Source organism: Microcaecilia unicolor, chromosome 2 (assembly GCF_901765095.1).
Source record: "Microcaecilia unicolor chromosome 2, aMicUni1.1, whole genome shotgun sequence".
Lineage (NCBI taxonomy): Eukaryota > Metazoa > Chordata > Amphibia > Gymnophiona > Siphonopidae > Microcaecilia > Microcaecilia unicolor.
In genome coordinates, this window is record NC_044032.1 from 252,878,272 (window position 1) to 252,904,558 (window position 26,287).

General features: G+C 46.9%; 25 non-coding genes across 25 annotated transcripts; all 25 read left to right on the forward strand.

Moving 5' to 3' along the window:
- The first annotated feature begins 11,055 nt into the window (after positions 1–11,055).
- TRNAD-GUC lies at positions 11,056–11,127 on the forward strand. Its single transcript has one exon. It is a non-coding gene; the product is annotated as a tRNA-Asp (tRNA).
- Positions 11,128–12,092: 965 nt separating this feature from the next.
- Positions 12,093–12,165, forward strand: TRNAM-CAU. Its single transcript has one exon. It is a non-coding gene; the product is annotated as a tRNA-Met (tRNA).
- A 137-nt stretch (positions 12,166–12,302) lies between these two features.
- Positions 12,303–12,374, forward strand: TRNAD-GUC. Its single transcript has one exon. It is a non-coding gene; the product is annotated as a tRNA-Asp (tRNA).
- Positions 12,375–13,346: 972 nt separating this feature from the next.
- TRNAM-CAU lies at positions 13,347–13,419 on the forward strand. The gene has a single exon. It is a non-coding gene; the product is annotated as a tRNA-Met (tRNA).
- A 137-nt stretch (positions 13,420–13,556) lies between these two features.
- On the forward strand, positions 13,557–13,628 carry TRNAD-GUC. Its single transcript has one exon. It is a non-coding gene; the product is annotated as a tRNA-Asp (tRNA).
- A 972-nt stretch (positions 13,629–14,600) lies between these two features.
- On the forward strand, positions 14,601–14,673 carry TRNAM-CAU. Its single transcript has one exon. It is a non-coding gene; the product is annotated as a tRNA-Met (tRNA).
- A 137-nt stretch (positions 14,674–14,810) lies between these two features.
- Positions 14,811–14,882, forward strand: TRNAD-GUC. The gene has a single exon. It is a non-coding gene; the product is annotated as a tRNA-Asp (tRNA).
- A 972-nt stretch (positions 14,883–15,854) lies between these two features.
- On the forward strand, positions 15,855–15,927 carry TRNAM-CAU. The gene has a single exon. It is a non-coding gene; the product is annotated as a tRNA-Met (tRNA).
- A 137-nt stretch (positions 15,928–16,064) lies between these two features.
- TRNAD-GUC lies at positions 16,065–16,136 on the forward strand. The gene has a single exon. It is a non-coding gene; the product is annotated as a tRNA-Asp (tRNA).
- Positions 16,137–17,108: 972 nt separating this feature from the next.
- TRNAM-CAU lies at positions 17,109–17,181 on the forward strand. Its single transcript has one exon. It is a non-coding gene; the product is annotated as a tRNA-Met (tRNA).
- A 137-nt stretch (positions 17,182–17,318) lies between these two features.
- Positions 17,319–17,390, forward strand: TRNAD-GUC. Its single transcript has one exon. It is a non-coding gene; the product is annotated as a tRNA-Asp (tRNA).
- Positions 17,391–18,362: 972 nt separating this feature from the next.
- Positions 18,363–18,435, forward strand: TRNAM-CAU. Its single transcript has one exon. It is a non-coding gene; the product is annotated as a tRNA-Met (tRNA).
- Positions 18,436–18,572: 137 nt separating this feature from the next.
- TRNAD-GUC lies at positions 18,573–18,644 on the forward strand. Its single transcript has one exon. It is a non-coding gene; the product is annotated as a tRNA-Asp (tRNA).
- A 972-nt stretch (positions 18,645–19,616) lies between these two features.
- Positions 19,617–19,689, forward strand: TRNAM-CAU. Its single transcript has one exon. It is a non-coding gene; the product is annotated as a tRNA-Met (tRNA).
- Positions 19,690–19,826: 137 nt separating this feature from the next.
- TRNAD-GUC lies at positions 19,827–19,898 on the forward strand. Its single transcript has one exon. It is a non-coding gene; the product is annotated as a tRNA-Asp (tRNA).
- Positions 19,899–20,870: 972 nt separating this feature from the next.
- TRNAM-CAU lies at positions 20,871–20,943 on the forward strand. Its single transcript has one exon. It is a non-coding gene; the product is annotated as a tRNA-Met (tRNA).
- Positions 20,944–21,080: 137 nt separating this feature from the next.
- TRNAD-GUC lies at positions 21,081–21,152 on the forward strand. The gene has a single exon. It is a non-coding gene; the product is annotated as a tRNA-Asp (tRNA).
- Positions 21,153–22,124: 972 nt separating this feature from the next.
- Positions 22,125–22,197, forward strand: TRNAM-CAU. Its single transcript has one exon. It is a non-coding gene; the product is annotated as a tRNA-Met (tRNA).
- Positions 22,198–22,334: 137 nt separating this feature from the next.
- Positions 22,335–22,406, forward strand: TRNAD-GUC. Its single transcript has one exon. It is a non-coding gene; the product is annotated as a tRNA-Asp (tRNA).
- A 972-nt stretch (positions 22,407–23,378) lies between these two features.
- Positions 23,379–23,451, forward strand: TRNAM-CAU. Its single transcript has one exon. It is a non-coding gene; the product is annotated as a tRNA-Met (tRNA).
- Positions 23,452–23,588: 137 nt separating this feature from the next.
- On the forward strand, positions 23,589–23,660 carry TRNAD-GUC. Its single transcript has one exon. It is a non-coding gene; the product is annotated as a tRNA-Asp (tRNA).
- A 972-nt stretch (positions 23,661–24,632) lies between these two features.
- On the forward strand, positions 24,633–24,705 carry TRNAM-CAU. Its single transcript has one exon. It is a non-coding gene; the product is annotated as a tRNA-Met (tRNA).
- Positions 24,706–24,842: 137 nt separating this feature from the next.
- TRNAD-GUC lies at positions 24,843–24,914 on the forward strand. Its single transcript has one exon. It is a non-coding gene; the product is annotated as a tRNA-Asp (tRNA).
- A 972-nt stretch (positions 24,915–25,886) lies between these two features.
- Positions 25,887–25,959, forward strand: TRNAM-CAU. The gene has a single exon. It is a non-coding gene; the product is annotated as a tRNA-Met (tRNA).
- A 137-nt stretch (positions 25,960–26,096) lies between these two features.
- Positions 26,097–26,168, forward strand: TRNAD-GUC. Its single transcript has one exon. It is a non-coding gene; the product is annotated as a tRNA-Asp (tRNA).
- Positions 26,169–26,287: the final 119 nt, after the last annotated feature.

Below are 26,287 nucleotides of genomic sequence, written 5' to 3' on the forward strand. Positions count from 1 at the left end.
CCCAATGCTATTCAATATCTTCCTCACTCCTCTCCTTACTATCATCCAAGAACACGGTTGCCTTTCCTTCTGCTATGACAACAACATTCAGGTTCTCTGCCATATCTCTGATCCTTCATCTCCATCCTCCCCCCTGAATTCTTGCCTAAGTGCTGTTTCAGGCAGTTTCAGTCTGGGTAAGAAATAATGGTCTCCCCCCCCCGTATCCCCACTTGACAATAAACCCATTAGCTTCAGTTCTTCCACAAGGATCCTTGGTGTAATTTTTTACTCTGAATTGACCTTCACACCCCAAACTGACTCCGTCATGTGTTCTTCCTTTTTGTCTCTTCTTGTCATCCCATTCTATTCGCTCTCTCATTCTGGCCCCCTGTGTTCTTCAAATCTCTCTCACACAAGAAACTACTTTTAGTTATGTAGGCCCCAAACTTTGGAACTCTCTGCCCCCACTCCTTCATTCACCCACATCTCTTCAAGAATTTAAAGTGCGGTTAAAGACTTTTCTTTTATCTTCCATCTTCGAGGCTGTTTCCTAATTAGGCCCCTCTCGTTCCACTCTGACCCACTAGCATTCCTTCTGTTGTGGTTTGTCTCCCCTTCCTTGTGTGTCCCATCCTTTCATCTGCTAGAGGTCCACCATCAGATTGTTATATTCATCTGTTATAAACCACTCAGCCACCAGTATTGGCCCTATTTTGCGGTATATCAAGTTCTGGAAAATAAATAAATAAAATAAAATCTCTCTCTCTCTCTTTTACAAAGATGTAGGACATTCACACATGTTAACACCTGCTACGCACATGTGTAAAAGCTGCACATGCCTTCTAGTTACCTCTCTATAGTCATCCACTCTTAAAACAAATTGATGAAGTCACCAAAAACTATTTAAAAACAGTAATCAAATCCAGCTTCACAAACATTTAAGTGTAACCAAAATGAACCCTCGTAATGAAAGTCAAAACTCTTTCAAAACTGGCTAAAACTCACACAGGTACAAAAGTAGCAGCATATCTTCTATCTATTATATCTGCAGCTGGAAAGTATGCATGTATGTTTGAAAATGTAATATTTTTCTTTATTTTGTGCCATTCTCCCCAATCCCCAATCTTAGTATGCCTTCAGAAATACCTGTTTTCCAGTGGCTAAATACAGGACACTGTTTACTAAGGTGCACTAGTGTTTTTAGCGCATGCACAAAATTAGCACCTGCTGTGTAGGCCCAGTAAGTGTGTGCTAATTGTTAGCATGCATTAAAAACGCTAACGTGCCTCTAGCGCAGCTTCGTAAACAGGGCCCACAGTGTCTTGTTCAGCTGCACGATGATAAATGTTGAAAACCTCAGATCTAACCAGCTAACTCTTTAGTCAGCTGGATCTTTTGGAAAATAGCCCCTTAAAGTGAGCTGCTCTATAGATGACACCCTTTTGTTTGAGATAATGTGTGTCTTTTTGGTTATTTTGATGGTCTATGTGCCTTGAAAACTGCTTGCTATATTTCTTATTCTACCAGGGACGCTGAAAGCCAGGCCGGGGCGAACAGTCTTAGGGGGCTCCCACCCTTCCCCCATTCTTTTCTGCTCTCTCCCCACCCCCATTAAAAGTTTTACCTTTGCTTGCGGGGATGCCTAAGCCCAGTTAGCCAAAGAGCTATGTGGCCCAAATCTCCCCTGGAGTGAGGAAGTTGGCAGCATGCTTTCTAACCACCAAGGCCAGCACTCCTAGCACATGATCAGTTCATGTGTGGAGTGCTGGCAGTCGGCTGCTAGATAGCATGCCTCCAACTTCCTCACTCCAGGGGAGGTTTGGGGCATGGAGCTCTTTGGCTGGCGGGTTTTGGGTATCCCCACCAGCCATTCAGGGTACTGCAGTTGGGGGGAGTCTAAGCCCAAGTTGAAGGGGCCCAGGACTCCCATGCCACCGGGTCAGCCGGGCACACCTGGGGAATCTTCCCCCCCCCCCCTTTGGTGGGCCTGCAATCTACTTCTGTTGTACCTCATGGATCATACTTCCCCTCTCCCATCAGCTAGTCATGTTTTCAGGATATCAATCATGAGTAAGCATATCTGCAGGCATTGCCTCTGTATTCATTACAGATAAACCTTACTGGCTAAGGGGGGAGGGCTGGAATCAAGGTCCAGTTTAAGCACCACTGGCTGGCTTGATAGAGTATATACAAATTTCTTGAAATGTGATCTTGTTGTATTTGCATCACTACTTATAGAACTGTATTGTTATGAATCTTCTTTACAATCTACTCCAATAAAAGTTAAGCTTGAAATAAATCATTCACATCCTTGTTTTTCTTTAAGTTACTCATCCTTTCCATTTTTCCCCTTAATGCCATCATTGTCCTTACCTGGTCTTCTAAACTGCTTTAATCAATAAAAATGGCTGTTTATGGGGGTAATTTTATAACTTCATGCATAGGTGAAAAAGTACTGCATACTTTTCATTCCATGGACTTGGCTGAAATTTCAAATTAGTACATGTGATGTACTTCTGCTTTGAAAATTAGCCCAGGAAAAGTACCTGCACACATTTACATCCGCTAAAAATTGTGATTTTTTTTTTTTTTGTAGGAAAAATAAATGCACACTTTTAAAGATGCAAAAGCATGCACATATTTCCAAACCCTCAGGAGCACCTACCTCAACAGTGGGTAAAATTGCCCACAAAATGGCAATACCTGTGTTTCTTTTACTCACATATAGGGTGGGTGGGCAATCTTATAAAAGGTGATGCACTTTTACCCATGGAAATGGCTTTTCAAATTGCCCTCCCTGATTCATTCTGCAGTAGCAAAGGGTGTGAGGAGGAGGGATAGGGTGGGGGTATAATCTCTAGAGGTCTTGCATGGGAACTCAGGAACTACTGTGAGCCTGTGTGTGTGAATCGCTGCTGGGTAGCACCAGTGCTGTAAGTTGCAAACACTGTAGCAGAAGCAGGGAGGGGAAAATACAGAGTTGCCGGTGCCGGGGGGGAAGGGAGAAAAGTGCTGGATTGGTGTGTTGGACCCCTGGAGTGGGGGTGCTGAGGAAAGGGAGAGAGGGGATTGCTGAAAAGAGGTGCTAGACCTGTTGGGGCAGGGTGACTGGCTGAAAGGAAGGGTGCCACACACATTTGAAAGCTTTTTTTTTTTTTTTACATTTGTACCCTGTGCTTTCCCACTCATGGCAGGCTCAATGTGGCTTACACATTGTATACAGGTACTTATTTGTACCTGGGACAAGGGAGGGTTAAGTGACTTGCCCAGAGTCACAGGGAGCTGCCTGTGCCTGCGGTGGGAATTGAACTCAGTTCCTCAGGACCAAAGTCCACCACCCTAACCACTAGGCCACTCCTCCACTTTCTCATGCTTTGAGCCCTATTTCTCACTCATCAGAGCTTCAATACCAGTGCACTGATCTTGATCACTGCTTTCATGAGAGGTAAGCCTTAGAGAAGTAAACCAAATGGTCCAAGCAGTGAAAAGAAATCTGAGCACACCTTCCTGCCTACTGCTTCCCCTTGCCCTGTCCTTTTCCCCTTTATTGCAAGTACATGTGCTCTGAAACCGATGGGTGGGAGACAATTTTTAGCTTAAAAATTTTACTCAAATTGCTCCCTACTTTGTATCCTTTCAGAAGCTCCAAAGAAAAGCCAACATCATTTAATGCTACCTCAATTCATTTGCGAAGCAATACCACACATATGCTGGGGTTTACTAAGCCGGTGTCACAGCTGGCTGTGCACTAGTGCCGACACAGCCCATTTACTTTGAATGGGCTGTGTCAGCAATGCTGTGCAGAAGCCACTAGTGTGGCTTAGTAAATAGACCCCTTCATTTATTCTAGATTTAAACCCTGGATGTATCATCTAGAAAATCTCACTCTTTGGCCCTCAGTCTCACTCCTTGATGTGGTAAATCTCACTCTTTGGGATGGTTTCTTTGGCATCTCTGTAGATACACCAGTTCTCCTGAGTTACTAGTCTAGTAGACCCTGCTTCTGTCCTCTGAATCTGTGCAGGAAGGCAAGTTTGCTGCCTTCCCCTCAGGTAGCATGCCAGCAAACACACTACTTCTACCTTTCTCACAATTCCTTCCCACCCTTCTAGTGTCCAAGGAGGTTTGATGAACAGGAGATGGCATGGCATGGCATCACAAAGCTGAAGCTGGTCCACTCAATGGGGTTTTCATTCTCTCCAATGCAGCCATCACTATCTTGGTACACCCAAAACAATGTAATTGATAGGGTGACAAGCTCTGCTGTCTGTCTCCTGTTCAAACCTCCTTGCTAGTGACTGTGAGTATTCAACAGTATTAGATAGATCCCACCCAGTAAGGATAGGCCCTCTAAATGAGCTTCATTTCCAATAACACTATTACAAAACATACCAAAAACTCTTCTTAGGCCCATCTACTAGAAAAGAACTCGGGGGAGAAACCAGGTAAGCTCCTTGTGATTTTGCCTTATGTACAAACATACAGAATAATATTCAGCAAGAGTTAGCCATAGCCTGGTCCAGGGCAGATAGACAGTGCTACATAACTGTACAGTGCCATAGCACTGTCTGGGCATGCTGGACCACATAAATAGTAGTCCTAAGCTGTCCAGATAACTTCCAGGGGCTTGTGAAGACCCAGATATTCAGCACCAGTAACCGGACTCTGGCTTTAAAAAAAACACAACGCTGACTACCACAGCCTGAATATTGACTGACTGGTTAGATCTTCTGAGGACAAGGAAACACCTGTGGGCGTGGCACCTGAATATAACTCGCCTTGAGCTACTACTACTGAGTACTGAAACGCCTTACTTTTTCCCTTAATCGGGTCAGTGCAGGATGAGCTAGAGATGATGTTGAATTATACACGTAAATAGTTCATAGGTTAAGCTGCAATGGTAGTATGGCTGCAGGGTGGAGGAGGGGGACCGAGAGTGTGTACTCACTTAAGTCCAGCAGCTCCTGAGCTCTTAGGAATGGCAGCAAGCTTTCCCACAACCAAATGCCAGCTTCCAGGTCTCTGGGCACCTCAGTCCTGTCTCACCGTGTGAAAGCCAGGCTGCTTTCCTTTCATATAGCTCTAATTACATCATTCTTGTACCTGGCCAGGCGGCCTACCAGACCCGCCCTCTCCCCCCCCCCTCTCCGAGGTCTGCTCCAGAGATCCATAATTGTCAACAGTCTGGCTTCTGCCTTGGTTTACAGAGGTTGGATCCTCTCTGTGGCAGACAGATGCTTTTCCTGTCACAAAACTAGTTGAGTGACTTTTAGCACTCAGATAATGTGACCATCGTTCAGGGCTGTGTCTGTCTTTTAACAGCATTCTCTGGATAATTGTCATTTTTTTTTTTTAGGTGAAGTTAGTTCTGGTTCTCTGCTTATTTTCCTTTAGAAAGCAAATGAAAAATAGAACAGCTTCCCCATGATAAATATGAAGGCAAAACACAGCAGGGATGACCCACAAAAGGAGGGACCAAAAGATCTGGTTCTAAAATAGAATCCATTATTATATATCCAACAAATCAGTCCAGGGACTCGACACAGACTGTGTTCCAGCAATGCATCAAGAGTCCAACGTTCTCTTACGATGCATCAAACAACATAAATGATAGGGTGGTGAACACATGTTATGATCTCTTGTACCAACAAAGCTGTATGTTAGTAACAAAATTTATAGAATACTGGCATTTATGTGTATAAGAGTACACTTATGCACTTAAATGGCAGTAGAGCATTCAGTCATTATTCCAGAAATATGAGCTAAAATGACAGCGCATAATTACTATACTACATGATTCTTATATTCCGTAAGTTCAAAGCTGATTCTAAGCAGATTATAAACAAGAATTCCTTTATTCAGGAGAATTACAATAAAAACATCTAAAAACTTTAATCTAAAACACATCTTTCATTATTACTATAAAATGTCTTTCTCAACAAACAAAGGGGACCTTTTACTAAGCCATGTAAGTGTCTACGCGCACCCAATACACGGCATAATGGAGTTACCATCCGGTTACCACATGGCTCCTGTGGTAATTTCATTTTTGGTGCGCATCCGATAAGCGCAGCTGAAAAATAATTGTTATTTTCGGATGCACGTATCTGACGCATGCCAAGTGGCATTTGAGGCATGTAGGTATTTACCGCCCAGTTACTGTGTGAGACTTTACCGCTAGATCAATGGCTGGTGGTAAGGTTGCAGACCCAAAATGGATGTGTGGCAATTTTGATTTTGCCGCACGTCCATTTTTGGCAAAAAATTTTAAAAAGGCATTTTTTTACAGGCGTGCTGAAAAATGGATCAGCGTGCGCCCAAAACCCACGCCTACACTACTGCAAGCCATTTTTCAGCGCATCTTAGTAAAAGGACCCCAAAATGACTTTAACACTCTTTGGGAAAAGCAGAGTATAATGGTATTCTCTGGATTTCCAGGCAACCTGTTCGAAAGTTTCACTCCTTGACGTAGAAATGGCAACTCTTAACATTGATTTCTTTTGAGTGCCCTTAAAAGATGAATAATTTAATTTCAAAATATGTTCTGACCTAGCCGAGGAAAAAGATGATGGAAAATCCAAATAATTAATCAGCTTTCCAGAGCCATCACCATACAACAATTTATACATCATACAAGCAAATTTAAAGTGTATAGGAAGCCAATGTAATTCATTTAATAAGGGGCATGGATGCTCTTTCATATTTTCCCAAACCATAGGTCAATGTTGCAGCTGTGTTCTGTAGAATTGTAAGGGGGTATACACAGGGGCTGAGTAGAAACAGTCCAAATTTCGGTTTTGGCATCGAAACAGCCTGAAATTTGGATTTGGGTCCCAGGCAAAAATTCCATGGCATTTTCGGCTGAAACTGAAACTCGCCCACTCCCACTCCCTGCTGCTGTCACAGCTGCACACAGACTCCTTTCTCCCTCACTATCGCTGGTGGCCGCATTGGGCTGACGGTAGTTCCAGATTAATGAGCAGTAAGCCCGCTTTGGGTTTGCTGTTGCTTTGTAAAAGACCCCCTTAGATTTTCTGTAGCCCTGGCATATTTCTGTACAAGTGTTGTTACTTCGCACTCATCCTTTGATTTAAAAATTCTAAAAAATTAAATGGAAAAATGACCTTATTGAAAGCCATTGAAAGCTGCTGAAAGAGAAGTAGCTGTTGAACAGATATCTTACTATAATAAAACTCACCCTCAACGTTCTGAGGACACTGACGTCAGTGAAGCCAAGCCCTGACTTCCTTCAAAAAGGTTCGAAGGTTCGTGGTGGTGAAGCCACCAAAATCGCTCCGGGCCCCGCCCTCGAGGGCGGAGCAATGGCAGAACAACGAATGGGTTGGCAGGGAGGGAGGCGGGGGGAAATCGCTCCAGGCCCCGCCCTCGCGTCAAACGTCATGACGTTGGGGGCGGAGCAATGGCAGAACAACGAAGGGGTTGGCCAGGGAGGGGGGGTGTTGGCGACAAAAACCTTGCTAGCGCCCGTTTCATTTGCTCTGAAACGGGCCTCTTTTACTAGTATTTGATAATGTGTATGAAGAAGCTGAGTAGGGAGTGCTCTGACTGAATTTGAGTCACGGAAATTTTTTGGAGAGGAATTTTTAAAACTCCAGGTATCTGTCCTGCCAGCACAGGGTTTTATTAGTGTTGCACTGCCAAAGCAAGTTTGAAATTGAAAGAGAAAAACTTAGGAATATTTAATGATGCCTCTTCCTCCCTCTTGATGGGGGCAATATAGAAGGTATATCTCCTCCTGTATTTGCTTCTCTTTCCTTTAGTAGGCGATGTGATTTTGTTTCTTGTTGTTTCCTTTGTTATTGTGGGAAATATGTAATATTTCAAAAATGCAATAAAAAAGGAGTATTGAATTATCCTTTTATTTCTAGGATAGTTAGATTCACAGTAATAAGGGCTTCCAGCAGAAGAAGAAACAGGTATCATATACCATTTAAAGTGACAGGATCTCTCTTTTTGGGGCCTTTCTACAAAGGGCTTGTTGCGCGCCATTGGGCTTGCTGCGCACCACCAGGCTACCACAGGAGCCCAGCGGTAGCTTCTATCCCCAGCACACATCATTTTCAGTGCTATACAAATATTTTGTATTTTTGAAGTGCCGGGGCGTACCTGGTGGTAATTACTACTAGGTTAGCGCAGGAGCTCTTACTGTTACCTAAATAGATGGCAATAAGGGCTGCCCCAAAAATGGCCATGCACCAATCCCTCTGATTAGTGTAGGGCCATTTCTTTTAAAAAAAACAGCCTTTTAACCACTGTGGTAAAAGGGTGAAAGGGGGCCTCAGCACACATCAGAGACATGCACCAACACTACCACAAATCCCCCTTTTACCACAGCTTGCTAAAAGGGGCCCATTGTTTGTAAAGTCAGGGTAGTGGGTAGCAGAGCTGGAGCTGAGGTGCACTATGCAAGAAAGAGAATGATCCAGCTACAAGGACAGAGAAAATTTGTTGAGATCAGGAAAGAAAAACAAATTATGCTAACCTGGGATTTGTTCCTGTTGTGACTTGGTTTTACAGCCTGCCTCACTGACACAGACTACTCAGTAATTACTGTGGATTCTTTTGGATTCGTATTAGGTAAGTGAGACTTTTATTAGAGGTTCATAATTGTCTAAGAAACACAATGATTAAGATGTATACACAATGATTAAGCTATATAACTGAAAAGAAACAATACCTATCTTTAGTTAAAACGAAACAATCGTTACATCACTGGTCCCTACATCCAAGCAATGCTAGGAGTCTCTTGACCAGGAAAAGAAGCAATAATAAATTATAATATACATACGTCACTGGTCTTTAATCTCTACATCCAGGTTCTTATCATCAGCTGGGGGAGGGCCCTGTTCATGGTGAAAGCCAGGAGTCTTGACCAAGAAATACAGTTCTCTGCGCAGTACGTAAGTTACTCACAGACGAGCACCCAAATTCACTGGCAGAAATTCCCTTTTTTATTAGGCTTAGAACTCATGTTCAGAGCTAAAGAAAATTACAGAATGCTTCAGAATTTCTCTGCTTAGGTAAACAAGCCATACTGTGGGAATGTGGTCACTTATTTCTCAGTCCAGGTGGCCAGACTGAACTCAAAACAGCCTCCTCCTCTCCCTTCACATACCATATTAATTAGAGCTGTGTCTTATCTTCTTCCACATTTCACACAAACAGAATTACTTCTAATCAAAAATACAGACCCTGAGTGCACTGTTGGTCAAGGCAGAGTTGAAAAACAATCTTTAAAATCTTCCATTACATTCAGTCCTTGATTTTCAACTATCTAAACGACAGTCCATACATAAGTTATTGCTCTATATCAGGTAAAACAACCAAAAAAGGAACAAGACAGATTATACAAATGGGTAATATACTGAGCACTAGTTTCAACAAACATACTAAAATTAGTAGGAAGTATAATCCAAGGGCAAATGCTAATAATGCTGCCCACCCATAACTAACCAAGATTCAGTATAACAAATAATACACACTGCTTAGTTACATTAAACTACACAATTTGACCAGAACAAAAGAGGTCAGTGCACAAGGCAGTATTTGAAATTATTAATCAAGTTGTGGAAGGAATCCACCGGCGAAAGATTTACCTCCACAAATGTTCAGAGTTAGTCATCTTGAGACTTATTTCTTTGTATAAGGGCAAATAAATATTACAACATGTAAGTAGTAATGTATGGTCTATTGCAATTTTGTGGACAAGCAATGTTTTTTCCTGCAGTTTTCCATTTTTGAGTCCAACGTCAATATTTTAGAAGTCAAATTAGTTATTTCAAATTTGATATCTTTAATGTTGTTCCTACTTTCAGAAACAAAATTCTGATATGCTCTGCAATTGTACAGCCACCATATTGTCACCATTATAAGGACCAACTGGTTCTTTTGTAGGAGAAGGCATATAATATTTTGGACGTTTGCCAAATCATTGAGAAGCAGAGTAGGTTTCCAATTTACTCTGTCATTGATTACACATATTAGGACATAAGAAATCATGTGCTCTAATAAGATTTGGTAAGGTTTTGCAGTGAAATTTCTGCTGTGGTTCAGGAGCTGATCTTTCACACTTCCATTCCACAGACATCCTCCAGCACCCCCCTGACTACGAACCCAAGAAATAATTCAACAAAAACTCTTAAGAAGCAATTAAATAAAATTTAGGGAAACAAAGGAGTAAAGTTTTTAGTGAGGTGCAAAAAATCCAAAAGTTTAACTTGATCCTGCAAAAATAAAGGAAACATTTCCTGCATAAATTATAGTCACTTGATTTTCTAAAAATTCCACAGAAAATTGAAAACCTACTATCTAGAGTCCTATAGAGCCATTTTAACAGTTTGCTGTGAAAAATAATCAACTTGAGCTAAAAATTGTAGTATTGTAGATTCTATTTGAAAAAGAAGAGTCAAACATACTACAAACAAACATAAATATCTGCGAATTCAAATTAAATATTCTGAAAATCTCCAGCTGCAGAAAAAATAAGGAACTGAGTAAGAGAATATAGATATCTCAGTTTGAATAAGCTCCCATAAAAAAGCAACAAGAAGTAGAACAGTGTAAACCTAATCATAATTCTGAGCTGAAATATAATGACATCCACAACTAATAAACAGTGCAAAAGGAGGGGTCATAGATATAAGGCTCAAACAGACCCAAAATCTAAGTAGGGCAGAATTATATCAAGAGACAAAAATATTATTAACACAGCAGAATCTAAAAGATATTTCAAAAAACTATATAGAGGTTCCGGAGAATAGAAAGTCATAGCAGGCCTAGAGCACCCCCTCCTTCTAAATGTTACAAAAACAACTTTCCATAAGAAACATGATTGACTGTGGGAAAGTACATGGGTATTTTATTACAAACTTGCGGCCGCGCACTACCGACCTCAGTTCAATCCTCAGAGAAGGCATCTGCTGCCCCTCAGGCTAGGTGTTTATTTTTCATTTTGTGGGGGGGAGGGGGGATTGGGTCTCCCATGTTGTCCTTCTGAGTCTGCGCTCAGAATCCAGAGAGGTGTCAATTACTCCAGGTGTGCAAGTCCCCAACTCCTTGTTAGTATAGTGGTGAGTATCCCTGCCTGTCACGCAGGAGACTGGGGTTCGATTCCCCAACGGGGAGATAAGTGGTCTGAGGTTTCTCTATGATCCCAAGGCTTTCAGGGGGAGGGGGTCACTTTTCTTCTGATGAGTTTCTTTAGGACAGCACAGTGGGTCTTCTGATCTGATTAAACCTGCATTGTATGACCGCTGAGGCCTTTACACCAGGAGACCGTCATGACCACTTGCCCTCCGCCTCTTCCTCCAAGGCCTCTAGAATCCCTAGAGTTGCTGACAAGGGGGGAAGGGAGGGGCTCCAACAAGCACCATCTGTGGCCTGTGCTGCAGGGGGCAACCACTGAAGGAACACAAAGCAGACACCATTCAAAATAATGGAGGAGTGAAGAGGATACTGTCTGGCCAGCAAAATACCCCTAAAGCTTTAAATGTGGCTTTCTCTGCGATTCCGAGAGCAAAGGGTCAGGGTATGGGGCCCTTCGGGGACAGATTGAGCAGGACTTTCCTTTCCATTGCAGTTTTCATTGAAGGAGCCATTTTCGCTTCTAGTCCATTTTCCTCCCACCGAAGCCAACTTTGGCACTGGCCACGCTATGGACCACCCATGCTTTCACACGATAGCGGAGACTGGTTTGCGGGTGTCACCTCGAGTGATGTCTTTTGGAGAGAGCATGTTCGGGGATACTCCTTGGAAGGTATCTTCCAAATGCCTCCAGCAGTGCCCTTTCTCACGTGGATATCTTTACGTATGCTGATATCTTTATGCTGTTGAGTCTGCACAAGGCGTGTCTCATGCTGACTTGCAGACCGTTTGTTGCATCTATGGTATAAGTCCCGAATGAAGGCTTGGAAAAGGAGGCATCTTGTCTCCTGACCCTCTCTCAGCTATGCAGGTCAGCATCCGACAACACTTGAATTGCGGCTTCATTTAACAGCAATGAAGCAATCTGCTCTTCTTCCTTGCCACCAACACCTGCTCTCATGCTACAGACAGCTGTTAAGGACTCTATGAAAAGCACTTGCTGTAGAGCCTTCTTAGTGCAGTAGGCAGCACGTCAGTCTCATAATCTGAAGGTCCTGAGTTCAATCCTCAGAGAAGGCATCTGCTGCCCCTCAGGCTAGGTGTTTATTTTTCATTTTGTGGGGGGGAGGGGGGATTGGGTCTCCCATGTTGTCCTTCTGAGTCTGCGCTCAGAATCCAGAGAGGTGTCAATTACTCCAGGTGTGCAAGTCCCCAACTCCTCGTTAGTATAGTGGTGAGTATCCCTGCCTGTCACGCAGGAGACTGGGGTTTGATTCCCCAACGGGGAGATAAGTGGTCTGAGGTTTCTCTTTGCTCTATGATCCCAAGGCTTTCAGGGGGAGGGGGTCACTTTTCTTCTGATGAGTTTCTTTAGGACAGCACAGTGGGTCTTCTGATCTGATTAAACCTGCATTGTATGACCGCTGAGGCCTTTACACCAGGAGACCGTCATGACCACTTGCCCTCCGCCTCTTCCTCCAAGGCCTCTAGAATCCCTAGAGTTGCTGACAAGGGGGGAAGGGAGGGGCTCCAACAAGCACCATCTGTGGCCTGTGCTGCAGGGGGCAACCACTGAAGGAACACAAAGCAGACACCATTCAAAATAATGGAGGAGTGAAGAGGATACTGTCTGGCCAGCAAAATACCCCTAAAGCTTTAAATGTGGCTTTCTCTGCGATTCCGAGAGCAAAGGGTCAGGGTATGGGGCCCTTCGGGGACAGATTGAGCAGGACTTTCCTTTCCATTGCAGTTTTCATTCAAGGAGCCATTTTCGCTTCTAGTCCATTTTCCTCCCACCGAAGCCAACTTTGGCACTGGCCACGCTATGGACCACCCATGCTTTCACACGATAGCGGAGACTGGTTTGCGGGTGTCACCTCGAGTGATGTCTTTTGGAGAGAGCATGTTCGGGGATACTCCTTGGAAGGTATCTTCCAAATGCCTCCAGCAGTGCCCTTTCTCACGTGGATATCTTTACGTATGCTGATATCTTTATGCTGTTGAGTCTGCACAAGGCGTGTCTCATGCTGACTTGCAGACCGTTTGTTGCATCTATGGTATAAGTCCCGAATGAAGGCTTGGAAAAGGAGGCATCTTGTCTCCTGACCCTCTCTCAGCTATGCAGGTCAGCATCCGACAACACTTGAATTGCGGCTTCATTTAACAGCAATGAAGCAATCTGCTCTTCTTCCTTGCCACCAACACCTGCTCTCATGCTACAGACAGCTGTTAAGGACTCTATGAAAAGCACTTGCTGTAGAGCCTTCTTAGTGCAGTAGGCAGCACGTCAGTCTCATAATCTGAAGGTCCTGAGTTCAATCCTCAGAGAAGGCATCTGCTGCCCCTCAGGCTAGGTGTTTATTTTTCATTTTGTGGGGGGGAGGGGGGATTGGGTCTCCCATGTTGTCCTTCTGAGTCTGCGCTCAGAATCCAGAGAGGTGTCAATTACTCCAGGTGTGCAAGTCCCCAACTCCTCGTTAGTATAGTGGTGAGTATCCCTGCCTGTCACACAGGAGACTGGGGTTCGATTCCCCAACGGGGAGATAAGTGGTCTGAGGTTTCTCTTTGCTCTATGATCCCAAGGCTTTCAGGGGGAGGGGGTCACTTTTCTTCTGATGAGTTTCTTTAGGACAGCACAGTGGGTCTTCTGATCTGATTAAACCTGCATTGTATGACCGCTGAGGCCTTTACACCAGGAGACCGTCATGACCACTTGCCCTCCGCCTCTTCCTCCAAGGCCTCTAGAATCCCTAGAGTTGCTGACAAGGGGGGAAGGGAGGGGCTCCAACAAGCACCATCTGTGGCCTGTGCTGCAGGGGGCAACCACTGAAGGAACACAAAGCAGACACCATTCAAAATAATGGAGGAGTGAAGAGGATACTGTCTGGCCAGCAAAATACCCCTAAAGCTTTAAATGTGGCTTTCTCTGCGATTCCGAGAGCAAAGGGTCAGGGTATGGGGCCCTTCGGGGACAGATTGAGCAGGACTTTCCTTTCCATTGCAGTTTTCATTCAAGGAGCCATTTTCGCTTCTAGTCCATTTTCCTCCCACCGAAGCCAACTTTGGCACTGGCCACGCTATGGACCACCCATGCTTTCACACGATAGCGGAGACTGGTTTGCGGGTGTCACCTCGAGTGATGTCTTTTGGAGAGAGCATGTTCGGGGATACTCCTTGGAAGGTATCTTCCAAATGCCTCCAGCAGTGCCCTTTCTCACGTGGATATCTTTACGTATGCTGATATCTTTATGCTGTTGAGTCTGCACAAGGCGTGTCTCATGCTGACTTGCAGACCGTTTGTTGCATCTATGGTATAAGTCCCGAATGAAGGCTTGGAAAAGGAGGCATCTTGTCTCCTGACCCTCTCTCAGCTATGCAGGTCAGCATCCGACAACACTTGAATTGCGGCTTCATTTAACAGCAATGAAGCAATCTGCTCTTCTTCCTTGCCACCAACACCTGCTCTCATGCTACAGACAGCTGTTAAGGACTCTATGAAAAGCACTTGCTGTAGAGCCTTCTTAGTGCAGTAGGCAGCACGTCAGTCTCATAATCTGAAGGTCCTGAGTTCAATCCTCAGAGAAGGCATCTGCTGCCCCTCAGGCTAGGTGTTTATTTTTCATTTTGTGGGGGGGAGGGGGGATTGGGTCTCCCATGTTGTCCTTCTGAGTCTGCGCTCAGAATCCAGAGAGGTGTCAATTACTCCAGGTGTGCAAGTCCCCAACTCCTCGTTAGTATAGTGGTGAGTATCCCTGCCTGTCACGCAGGAGACTGGGGTTTGATTCCCCAACGGGGAGATAAGTGGTCTGAGGTTTCTCTTTGCTCTATGATCCCAAGGCTTTCAGGGGGAGGGGGTCACTTTTCTTCTGATGAGTTTCTTTAGGACAGCACAGTGGGTCTTCTGATCTGATTAAACCTGCATTGTATGACCGCTGAGGCCTTTACACCAGGAGACCGTCATGACCACTTGCCCTCCGCCTCTTCCTCCAAGGCCTCTAGAATCCCTAGAGTTGCTGACAAGGGGGGAAGGGAGGGGCTCCAACAAGCACCATCTGTGGCCTGTGCTGCAGGGGGCAACCACTGAAGGAACACAAAGCAGACACCATTCAAAATAATGGAGGAGTGAAGAGGATACTGTCTGGCCAGCAAAATACCCCTAAAGCTTTAAATGTGGCTTTCTCTGCGATTCCGAGAGCAAAGGGTCAGGGTATGGGGCCCTTCGGGGACAGATTGAGCAGGACTTTCCTTTCCATTGCAGTTTTCATTCAAGGAGCCATTTTCGCTTCTAGTCCATTTTCCTCCCACCGAAGCCAACTTTGGCACTGGCCACGCTATGGACCACCCATGCTTTCACACGATAGCGGAGACTGGTTTGCGGGTGTCACCTCGAGTGATGTCTTTTGGAGAGAGCATGTTCGGGGATACTCCTTGGAAGGTATCTTCCAAATGCCTCCAGCAGTGCCCTTTCTCACGTGGATATCTTTACGTATGCTGATATCTTTATGCTGTTGAGTCTGCACAAGGCGTGTCTCATGCTGACTTGCAGACCGTTTGTTGCATCTATGGTATAAGTCCCGAATGAAGGCTTGGAAAAGGAGGCATCTTGTCTCCTGACCCTCTCTCAGCTATGCAGGTCAGCATCCGACAACACTTGAATTGCGGCTTCATTTAACAGCAATGAAGCAATCTGCTCTTCTTCCTTGCCACCAACACCTGCTCTCATGCTACAGACAGCTGTTAAGGACTCTATGAAAAGCACTTGCTGTAGAGCCTTCTTAGTGCAGTAGGCAGCACGTCAGTCTCATAATCTGAAGGTCCTGAGTTCAATCCTCAGAGAAGGCATCTGCTGCCCCTCAGGCTAGGTGTTTATTTTTCATTTTGTGGGGGGGAGGGGGGATTGGGTCTCCCATGTTGTCCTTCTGAGTCTGCGCTCAGAATCCAGAGAGGTGTCAATTACTCCAGGTGTGCAAGTCCCCAACTCCTCGTTAGTATAGTGGTGAGTATCCCTGCCTGTCACACTGGAGACTGGGGTTCGATTCCCCAACGGGGAGATAAGTGGTCTGAGGTTTCTCTTTGCTCTATGATCCCAAGGCTTTCAGGGGGAGGGGGTCACTTTTCTTCTGATGAGTTTCTTTAGGACAGCACAGTGGGTCTTCTGATCTGATTAAACCTGCATTGTATGACCGCTGAGGCCTTTACACCAGGAGACCGTCATGACCACTTGCCCTCCGCCTCTTCCTCCAAGGCCTCTAGAATCCCTAGAGTTGCTGACAAGGGGGGAAGGGAGGGGCTCCAACAAGCACCATCTGTGGCCTGTGCTGCAGGGGGCAACCACTGAAGGAACACAAAGCAGACACCATTCAAAATAATGGAGGAGTGAAGAGGATACTGTCTGGCCAGCAAAATACCCCTAAAGCTTTAAATGTGGCTTTCTCTGCGATTCCGAGAGCAAAGGGTCAGGGTATGGGGCCCTTCGGGGACAGATTGAGCAGGACTTTCCTTTCCATTGCAGTTTTCATTCAAGGAGCCATTTTCGCTTCTAGTCCATTTTCCTCCCACCGAAGCCAACTTTGGCACTGGCCACGCTATGGACCACCCATGCTTTCACACGATAGCGGAGACTGGTTTGCGGGTGTCACCTCGAGTGATGTCTTTTGGAGAGAGCATGTTCGGGGATACTCCTTGGAAGGTATCTTCCAAATGCCTCCAGCAGTGCCCTTTCTCACGTGGATATCTTTACGTATGCTGATATCTTTATGCTGTTGAGTCTGCACAAGGCGTGTCTCATGCTGACTTGCAGACCGTTTGTTGCATCTATGGTATAAGTCCCGAATGAAGGCTTGGAAAAGGAGGCATCTTGTCTCCTGACCCTCTCTCAGCTATGCAGGTCAGCATCCGACAACACTTGAATTGCGGCTTCATTTAACAGCAATGAAGCAATCTGCTCTTCTTCCTTGCCACCAACACCTGCTCTCATGCTACAGACAGCTGTTAAGGACTCTATGAAAAGCACTTGCTGTAGAGCCTTCTTAGTGCAGTAGGCAGCACGTCAGTCTCATAATCTGAAGGTCCTGAGTTCAATCCTCAGAGAAGGCATCTGCTGCCCCTCAGGCTAGGTGTTTATTTTTCATTTTGTGGGGGGGAGGGGGGATTGGGTCTCCCATGTTGTCCTTCTGAGTCTGCGCTCAGAATCCAGAGAGGTGTCAATTACTCCAGGTGTGCAAGTCCCCAACTCCTCGTTAGTATAGTGGTGAGTATCCCTGCCTGTCACGCAGGAGACTGGGGTTCGATTCCCCAACGGGGAGATAAGTGGTCTGAGGTTTCTCTTTGCTCTATGATCCCAAGGCTTTCAGGGGGAGGGGGTCACTTTTCTTCTGATGAGTTTCTTTAGGACAGCACAGTGGGTCTTCTGATCTGATTAAACCTGCATTGTATGACCGCTGAGGCCTTTACACCAGGAGACCGTCATGACCACTTGCCCTCCGCCTCTTCCTCCAAGGCCTCTAGAATCCCTAGAGTTGCTGACAAGGGGGGAAGGGAGGGGCTCCAACAAGCACCATCTGTGGCCTGTGCTGCAGGGGGCAACCACTGAAGGAACACAAAGCAGACACCATTCAAAATAATGGAGGAGTGAAGAGGATACTGTCTGGCCAGCAAAATACCCCTAAAGCTTTAAATGTGGCTTTCTCTGCGATTCCGAGAGCAAAGGGTCAGGGTATGGGGCCCTTCGGGGACAGATTGAGCAGGACTTTCCTTTCCATTGCAGTTTTCATTCAAGGAGCCATTTTCGCTTCTAGTCCATTTTCCTCCCACCGAAGCCAACTTTGGCACTGGCCACGCTATGGACCACCCATGCTTTCACACGATAGCGGAGACTGGTTTGCGGGTGTCACCTCGAGTGATGTCTTTTGGAGAGAGCATGTTCGGGGATACTCCTTGGAAGGTATCTTCCAAATGCCTCCAGCAGTGCCCTTTCTCACGTGGATATCTTTACGTATGCTGATATCTTTATGCTGTTGAGTCTGCACAAGGCGTGTCTCATGCTGACTTGCAGACCGTTTGTTGCATCTATGGTATAAGTCCCGAATGAAGGCTTGGAAAAGGAGGCATCTTGTCTCCTGACCCTCTCTCAGCTATGCAGGTCAGCATCCGACAACACTTGAATTGCGGCTTCATTTAACAGCAATGAAGCAATCTGCTCTTCTTCCTTGCCACCAACACCTGCTCTCATGCTACAGACAGCTGTTAAGGACTCTATGAAAAGCACTTGCTGTAGAGCCTTCTTAGTGCAGTAGGCAGCACGTCAGTCTCATAATCTGAAGGTCCTGAGTTCAATCCTCAGAGAAGGCATCTGCTGCCCCTCAGGCTAGGTGTTTATTTTTCATTTTGTGGGGGGGAGGGGGGATTGGGTCTCCCATGTTGTCCTTCTGAGTCTGCGCTCAGAATCCAGAGAGGTGTCAATTACTCCAGGTGTGCAAGTCCCCAACTCCTCGTTAGTATAGTGGTGAGTATCCCTGCCTGTCACGCAGGAGACTGGGGTTTGATTCCCCAACAGGGAGATAAGTGGTCTGAGGTTTCTCTTTGCTCTATGATCCCAAGGCTTTCAGGGGGAGGGGGTCACTTTTCTTCTGATGAGTTTCTTTAGGACAGCACAGTGGGTCTTCTGATCTGATTAAACCTGCATTGTATGACCGCTGAGGCCTTTACACCAGGAGACCGTCATGACCACTTGCCCTCCGCCTCTTCCTCCAAGGCCTCTAGAATCCCTAGAGTTGCTGACAAGGGGGGAAGGGAGGGGCTCCAACAAGCACCATCTGTGGCCTGTGCTGCAGGGGGCAACCACTGAAGGAACACAAAGCAGACACCATTCAAAATAATGGAGGAGTGAAGAGGATACTGTCTGGCCAGCAAAATACCCCTAAAGCTTTAAATGTGGCTTTCTCTGCGATTCCGAGAGCAAAGGGTCAGGGTATGGGGCCCTTCGGGGACAGATTGAGCAGGACTTTCCTTTCCATTGCAGTTTTCATTCAAGGAGCCATTTTCGCTTCTAGTCCATTTTCCTCCCACCGAAGCCAACTTTGGCACTGGCCACGCTATGGACCACCCATGCTTTCACACGATAGCGGAGACTGGTTTGCGGGTGTCACCTCGAGTGATGTCTTTTGGAGAGAGCATGTTCGGGGATACTCCTTGGAAGGTATCTTCCAAATGCCTCCAGCAGTGCCCTTTCTCACGTGGATATCTTTACGTATGCTGATATCTTTATGCTGTTGAGTCTGCACAAGGCGTGTCTCATGCTGACTTGCAGACCGTTTGTTGCATCTATGGTATAAGTCCCGAATGAAGGCTTGGAAAAGGAGGCATCTTGTCTCCTGACCCTCTCTCAGCTATGCAGGTCAGCATCCGACAACACTTGAATTGCGGCTTCATTTAACAGCAATGAAGCAATCTGCTCTTCTTCCTTGCCACCAACACCTGCTCTCATGCTACAGACAGCTGTTAAGGACTCTATGAAAAGCACTTGCTGTAGAGCCTTCTTAGTGCAGTAGGCAGCACGTCAGTCTCATAATCTGAAGGTCCTGAGTTCAATCCTCAGAGAAGGCATCTGCTGCCCCTCAGGCTAGGTGTTTATTTTTCATTTTGTGGGGGGGAGGGGGGATTGGGTCTCCCATGTTGTCCTTCTGAGTCTGCGCTCAGAATCCAGAGAGGTGTCAATTACTCCAGGTGTGCAAGTCCCCAACTCCTCGTTAGTATAGTGGTGAGTATCCCTGCCTGTCACGCAGGAGACTGGGGTTCGATTCCCCAACGGGGAGATAAGTGGTCTGAGGTTTCTCTTTGCTCTATGATCCCAAGGCTTTCAGGGGGAGGGGGTCACTTTTCTTCTGATGAGTTTCTTTAGGACAGCACAGTGGGTCTTCTGATCTGATTAAACCTGCATTGTATGACCGCTGAGGCCTTTACACCAGGAGACCGTCATGACCACTTGCCCTCCGCCTCTTCCTCCAAGGCCTCTAGAATCCCTAGAGTTGCTGACAAGGGGGGAAGGGAGGGGCTCCAACAAGCACCATCTGTGGCCTGTGCTGCAGGGGGCAACCACTGAAGGAACACAAAGCAGACACCATTCAAAATAATGGAGGAGTGAAGAGGATACTGTCTGGCCAGCAAAATACCCCTAAAGCTTTAAATGTGGCTTTCTCTGCGATTCCGAGAGCAAAGGGTCAGGGTATGGGGCCCTTCGGGGACAGATTGAGCAGGACTTTCCTTTCCATTGCAGTTTTCATTCAAGGAGCCATTTTCGCTTCTAGTCCATTTTCCTCCCACCGAAGCCAACTTTGGCACTGGCCACGCTATGGACCACCCATGCTTTCACACGATAGCGGAGACTGGTTTGCGGGTGTCACCTCGAGTGATGTCTTTTGGAGAGAGCATGTTCGGGGATACTCCTTGGAAGGTATCTTCCAAATGCCTCCAGCAGTGCCCTTTCTCACGTGGATATCTTTACGTATGCTGATATCTTTATGCTGTTGAGTCTGCACAAGGCGTGTCTCATGCTGACTTGCAGACCGTTTGTTGCATCTATGGTATAAGTCCCGAATGAAGGCTTGGAAAAGGAGGCATCTTGTCTCCTGACCCTCTCTCAGCTATGCAGGTCAGCATCCGACAACACTTGAATTGCGGCTTCATTTAACAGCAATGAAGCAATCTGCTCTTCTTCCTTGCCACCAACACCTGCTCTCATGCTACAGACAGCTGTTAAGGACTCTATGAAAAGCACTTGCTGTAGAGCCTTCTTAGTGCAGTAGGCAGCACGTCAGTCTCATAATCTGAAGGTCCTGAGTTCAATCCTCAGAGAAGGCATCTGCTGCCCCTCAGGCTAGGTGTTTATTTTTCATTTTGTGGGGGGGAGGGGGGATTGGGTCTCCCATGTTGTCCTTCTGAGTCTGCGCTCAGAATCCAGAGAGGTGTCAATTACTCCAGGTGTGCAAGTCCCCAACTCCTAGTTAGTATAGTGGTGAGTATCCCTGCCTGTCACGCAGGAGACTGGGGTTCGATTCCCCAACAGGGAGATAAGTGGTCTGAGGTTTCTCTTTGCTCTATGATCCCAAGGCTTTCAGGGGGAGGGGGTCACTTTTCTTCTGATGAGTTTCTTTAGGACAGCACAGTGGGTCTTCTGATCTGATTAAACCTGCATTGTATGACCGCTGAGGCCTTTACACCAGGAGACCGTCATGACCACTTGCCCTCCGCCTCTTCCTCCAAGGCCTCTAGAATCCCTAGAGTTGCTGACAAGGGGGGAAGGGAGGGGCTCCAACAAGCACCATCTGTGGCCTGTGCTGCAGGGGGCAACCACTGAAGGAACACAAAGCAGACACCATTCAAAATAATGGAGGAGTGAAGAGGATACTGTCTGGCCAGCAAAATACCCCTAAAGCTTTAAATGTGGCTTTCTCTGCGATTCCGAGAGCAAAGGGTCAGGGTATGGGGCCCTTCGGGGACAGATTGAGCAGGACTTTCCTTTCCATTGCAGTTTTCATTCAAGGAGCCATTTTCGCTTCTAGTCCATTTTCCTCCCACCGAAGCCAACTTTGGCACTGGCCACGCTATGGACCACCCATGCTTTCACACGATAGCGGAGACTGGTTTGCGGGTGTCACCTCGAGTGATGTCTTTTGGAGAGAGCATGTTCGGGGATACTCCTTGGAAGGTATCTTCCAAATGCCTCCAGCAGTGCCCTTTCTCACGTGGATATCTTTACGTATGCTGATATCTTTATGCTGTTGAGTCTGCACAAGGCGTGTCTCATGCTGACTTGCAGACCGTTTGTTGCATCTATGGTATAAGTCCCGAATGAAGGCTTGGAAAAGGAGGCATCTTGTCTCCTGACCCTCTCTCAGCTATGCAGGTCAGCATCCGACAACACTTGAATTGCGGCTTCATTTAACAGCAATGAAGCAATCTGCTCTTCTTCCTTGCCACCAACACCTGCTCTCATGCTACAGACAGCTGTTAAGGACTCTATGAAAAGCACTTGCTGTAGAGCCTTCTTAGTGCAGTAGGCAGCACGTCAGTCTCATAATCTGAAGGTCCTGAGTTCAATCCTCAGAGAAGGCATCTGCTGCCCCTCAGGCTAGGTGTTTATTTTTCATTTTGTGGGGGGGAGGGGGGATTGGGTCTCCCATGTTGTCCTTCTGAGTCTGCGCTCAGAATCCAGAGAGGTGTCAATTACTCCAGGTGTGCAAGTCCCCAACTCCTCGTTAGTATAGTGGTGAGTATCCCTGCCTGTCACGCAGGAGACTGGGGTTCGATTCCCCAACGGGGAGATAAGTGGTCTGAGGTTTCTCTTTGCTCTATGATCCCAAGGCTTTCAGGGGGAGGGGGTCACTTTTCTTCTGATGAGTTTCTTTAGGACAGCACAGTGGGTCTTCTGATCTGATTAAACCTGCATTGTATGACCGCTGAGGCCTTTACACCAGGAGACCGTCATGACCACTTGCCCTCCGCCTCTTCCTCCAAGGCCTCTAGAATCCCTAGAGTTGCTGACAAGGGGGGAAGGGAGGGGCTCCAACAAGCACCATCTGTGGCCTGTGCTGCAGGGGGCAACCACTGAAGGAACACAAAGCAGACACCATTCAAAATAATGGAGGAGTGAAGAGGATACTGTCTGGCCAGCAAAATACCCCTAAAGCTTTAAATGTGGCTTTCTCTGCGATTCCGAGAGCAAAGGGTCAGGGTATGGGGCCCTTCGGGGACAGATTGAGCAGGACTTTCCTTTCCATTGCAGTTTTCATTCAAGGAGCCATTTTCGCTTCTAGTCCATTTTCCTCCCACCGAAGCCAACTTTGGCACTGGCCACGCTATGGACCACCCATGCTTTCACACGATAGCGGAGACTGGTTTGCGGGTGTCACCTCGAGTGATGTCTTTTGGAGAGAGCATGTTCGGGGATACTCCTTGGAAGGTATCTTCCAAATGCCTCCAGCAGTGCCCTTTCTCACGTGGATATCTTTACGTATGCTGATATCTTTATGCTGTTGAGTCTGCACAAGGCGTGTCTCATGCTGACTTGCAGACCGTTTGTTGCATCTATGGTATAAGTCCCGAATGAAGGCTTGGAAAAGGAGGCATCTTGTCTCCTGACCCTCTCTCAGCTATGCAGGTCAGCATCCGACAACACTTGAATTGCGGCTTCATTTAACAGCAATGAAGCAATCTGCTCTTCTTCCTTGCCACCAACACCTGCTCTCATGCTACAGACAGCTGTTAAGGACTCTATGAAAAGCACTTGCTGTAGAGCCTTCTTAGTGCAGTAGGCAGCACGTCAGTCTCATAATCTGAAGGTCCTGAGTTCAATCCTCAGAGAAGGCATCTGCTGCCCCTCAGGCTAGGTGTTTATTTTTCATTTTGTGGGGGGGAGGGGGGATTGGGTCTCCCATGTTGTCCTTCTGAGTCTGCGCTCAGAATCCAGAGAGGTGTCAATTACTCCAGGTGTGCAAGTCCCCAACTCCTCGTTAGTATAGTGGTGAGTATCCCTGCCTGTCACGCAGGAGACTGGGGTTCGATTCCCCAACGGGGAGATAAGTGGTCTGAGGTTTCTCTTTGCTCTATGATCCCAAGGCTTTCAGGGGGAGGGGGTCACTTTTCTTCTGATGAGTTTCTTTAGGACAGCACAGTGGGTCTTCTGATCTGATTAAACCTGCATTGTATGACCGCTGAGGCCTTTACACCAGGAGACCGTCATGACCACTTGCCCTCCGCCTCTTCCTCCAAGGCCTCTAGAATCCCTAGAGTTGCTGACAAGGGGGGAAGGGAGGGGCTCCAACAAGCACCATCTGTGGCCTGTGCTGCAGGGGGCAACCACTGAAGGAACACAAAGCAGACACCATTCAAAATAATGGAGGAGTGAAGAGGATACTGTCTGGCCAGCAAAATACCCCTAAAGCTTTAAATGTGGCTTTCTCTGCGATTCCGAGAGCAAAGGGTCAGGGTATGGGGCCCTTCGGGGACAGATTGAGCAGGACTTTCCTTTCCATTGCAGTTTTCATTCAAGGAGCCATTTTCGCTTCTAGTCCATTTTCCTCCCACCGAAGCCAACTTTGGCACTGGCCACGCTATGGACCACCCATGCTTTCACACGATAGCGGAGACTGGTTTGCGGGTGTCACCTCGAGTGATGTCTTTTGGAGAGAGCATGTTCGGGGATACTCCTTGGAAGGTATCTTCCAAATGCCTCCAGCAGTGCCCTTTCTCACGTGGATATCTTTACGTATGCTGATATCTTTATGCTGTTGAGTCTGCACAAGGCGTGTCTCATGCTGACTTGCAGACCGTTTGTTGCATCTATGGTATAAGTCCCGAATGAAGGCTTGGAAAAGGAGGCATCTTGTCTCCTGACCCTCTCTCAGCTATGCAGGTCAGCATCCGACAACACTTGAATTGCGGCTTCATTTAACAGCAATGAAGCAATCTGCTCTTCTTCCTTGCCACCAACACCTGCTCTCATGCTACAGACAGCTGTTAAGGACTCTATGAAAAGCACTTGCTGTAGAGCCTTCTTAGTGCAGTAGGCAGCACGTCAGTCTCATAATCTGAAGGTCCTGAGTTCAATCCTCAGAGAAGGCATCTGCTGCCCCTCAGGCTAGGTGTTTATTTTTCATTTTGTGGGGGGGAGGGGGGATTGGGTCTCCCATGTTGTCCTTCTGAGTCTGCGCTCAGAATCCAGAGAGGTGTCAATTACTCCAGGTGTGCAAGTCCCCAACTCCTCGTTAGTATAGTGGTGAGTATCCCTGCCTGTCACGCAGGAGACTGGGGTTCGATTCCCCAACGGGGAGATAAGTGGTCTGAGGTTTCTCTTTGCTCTATGATCCCAAGGCTTTCAGGGGGAGGGGGTCACTTTTCTTCTGATGAGTTTCTTTAGGACAGCACAGTGGGTCTTCTGATCTGATTAAACCTGCATTGTATGACCGCTGAGGCCTTTACACCAGGAGACCGTCATGACCACTTGCCCTCCGCCTCTTCCTCCAAGGCCTCTAGAATCCCTAGAGTTGCTGACAAGGGGGGAAGGGAGGGGCTCCAACAAGCACCATCTGTGGCCTGTGCTGCAGGGGGCAACCACTGAAGGAACACAAAGCAGACACCATTCAAAATAATGGAGGAGTGAAGAGGATACTGTCTGGCCAGCAAAATACCCCTAAAGCTTTAAATGTGGCTTTCTCTGCGATTCCGAGAGCAAAGGGTCAGGGTATGGGGCCCTTCGGGGACAGATTGAGCAGGACTTTCCTTTCCATTGCAGTTTTCATTCAAGGAGCCATTTTAGCTTCTAGTCCATTTTCCTCCCACCGAAGCCAACTTTGGCACTGGCCACGCTATGGACCACCCATGCTTTCACACGATAGCGGAGACTGGTTTGCGGGTGTCACCTCGAGTGATGTCTTTTGGAGAGAGCATGTTCGGGGATACTCCTTGGAAGGTATCTTCCAAATGCCTCCAGCAGTGCCCTTTCTCACGTGGATATCTTTACGTATGCTGATATCTTTATGCTGTTGAGTCTGCACAAGGCGTGTCTCATGCTGACTTGCAGACCGTTTGTTGCATCTATGGTATAAGTCCCGAATGAAGGCTTGGAAAAGGAGGCATCTTGTCTCCTGACCCTCTCTCAGCTATGCAGGTCAGCATCCGACAACACTTGAATTGCGGCTTCATTTAACAGCAATGAAGCAATCTGCTCTTCTTCCTTGCCACCAACACCTGCTCTCATGCTACAGACAGCTGTTAAGGACTCTATGAAAAGCACTTGCTCTAGAGCCTTCTTAGTGCAGTAGGCAGCACGTCAGTCTCATAATCTGAAGGTCCTGAGTTCAATCCTCAGAGAAGGCATCTGCTGCCCCTCAGGCTAGGTGTTTATTTTTCATTTTGTGGGGGGGAGGGGGGATTGGGTCTCCCATGTTGTCCTTCTGAGTCTGCGCTCAGAATCCAGAGAGGTGTCAATTACTCCAGGTGTGCAAGTCCCCAACTCCTCGTTAGTATAGTGGTGAGTATCCCTGCCTGTCACGCAGGAGACTGGGGTTCGATTCCCCAACGGGGAGATAAGTGGTCTGAGGTTTCTCTTTGCTCTATGATCCCAAGGCTTTCAGGGGGAGGGGGTCACTTTTCTTCTGATGAGTTTCTTTAGGACAGCACAGTGGGTCTTCTGATCTGATTAAAC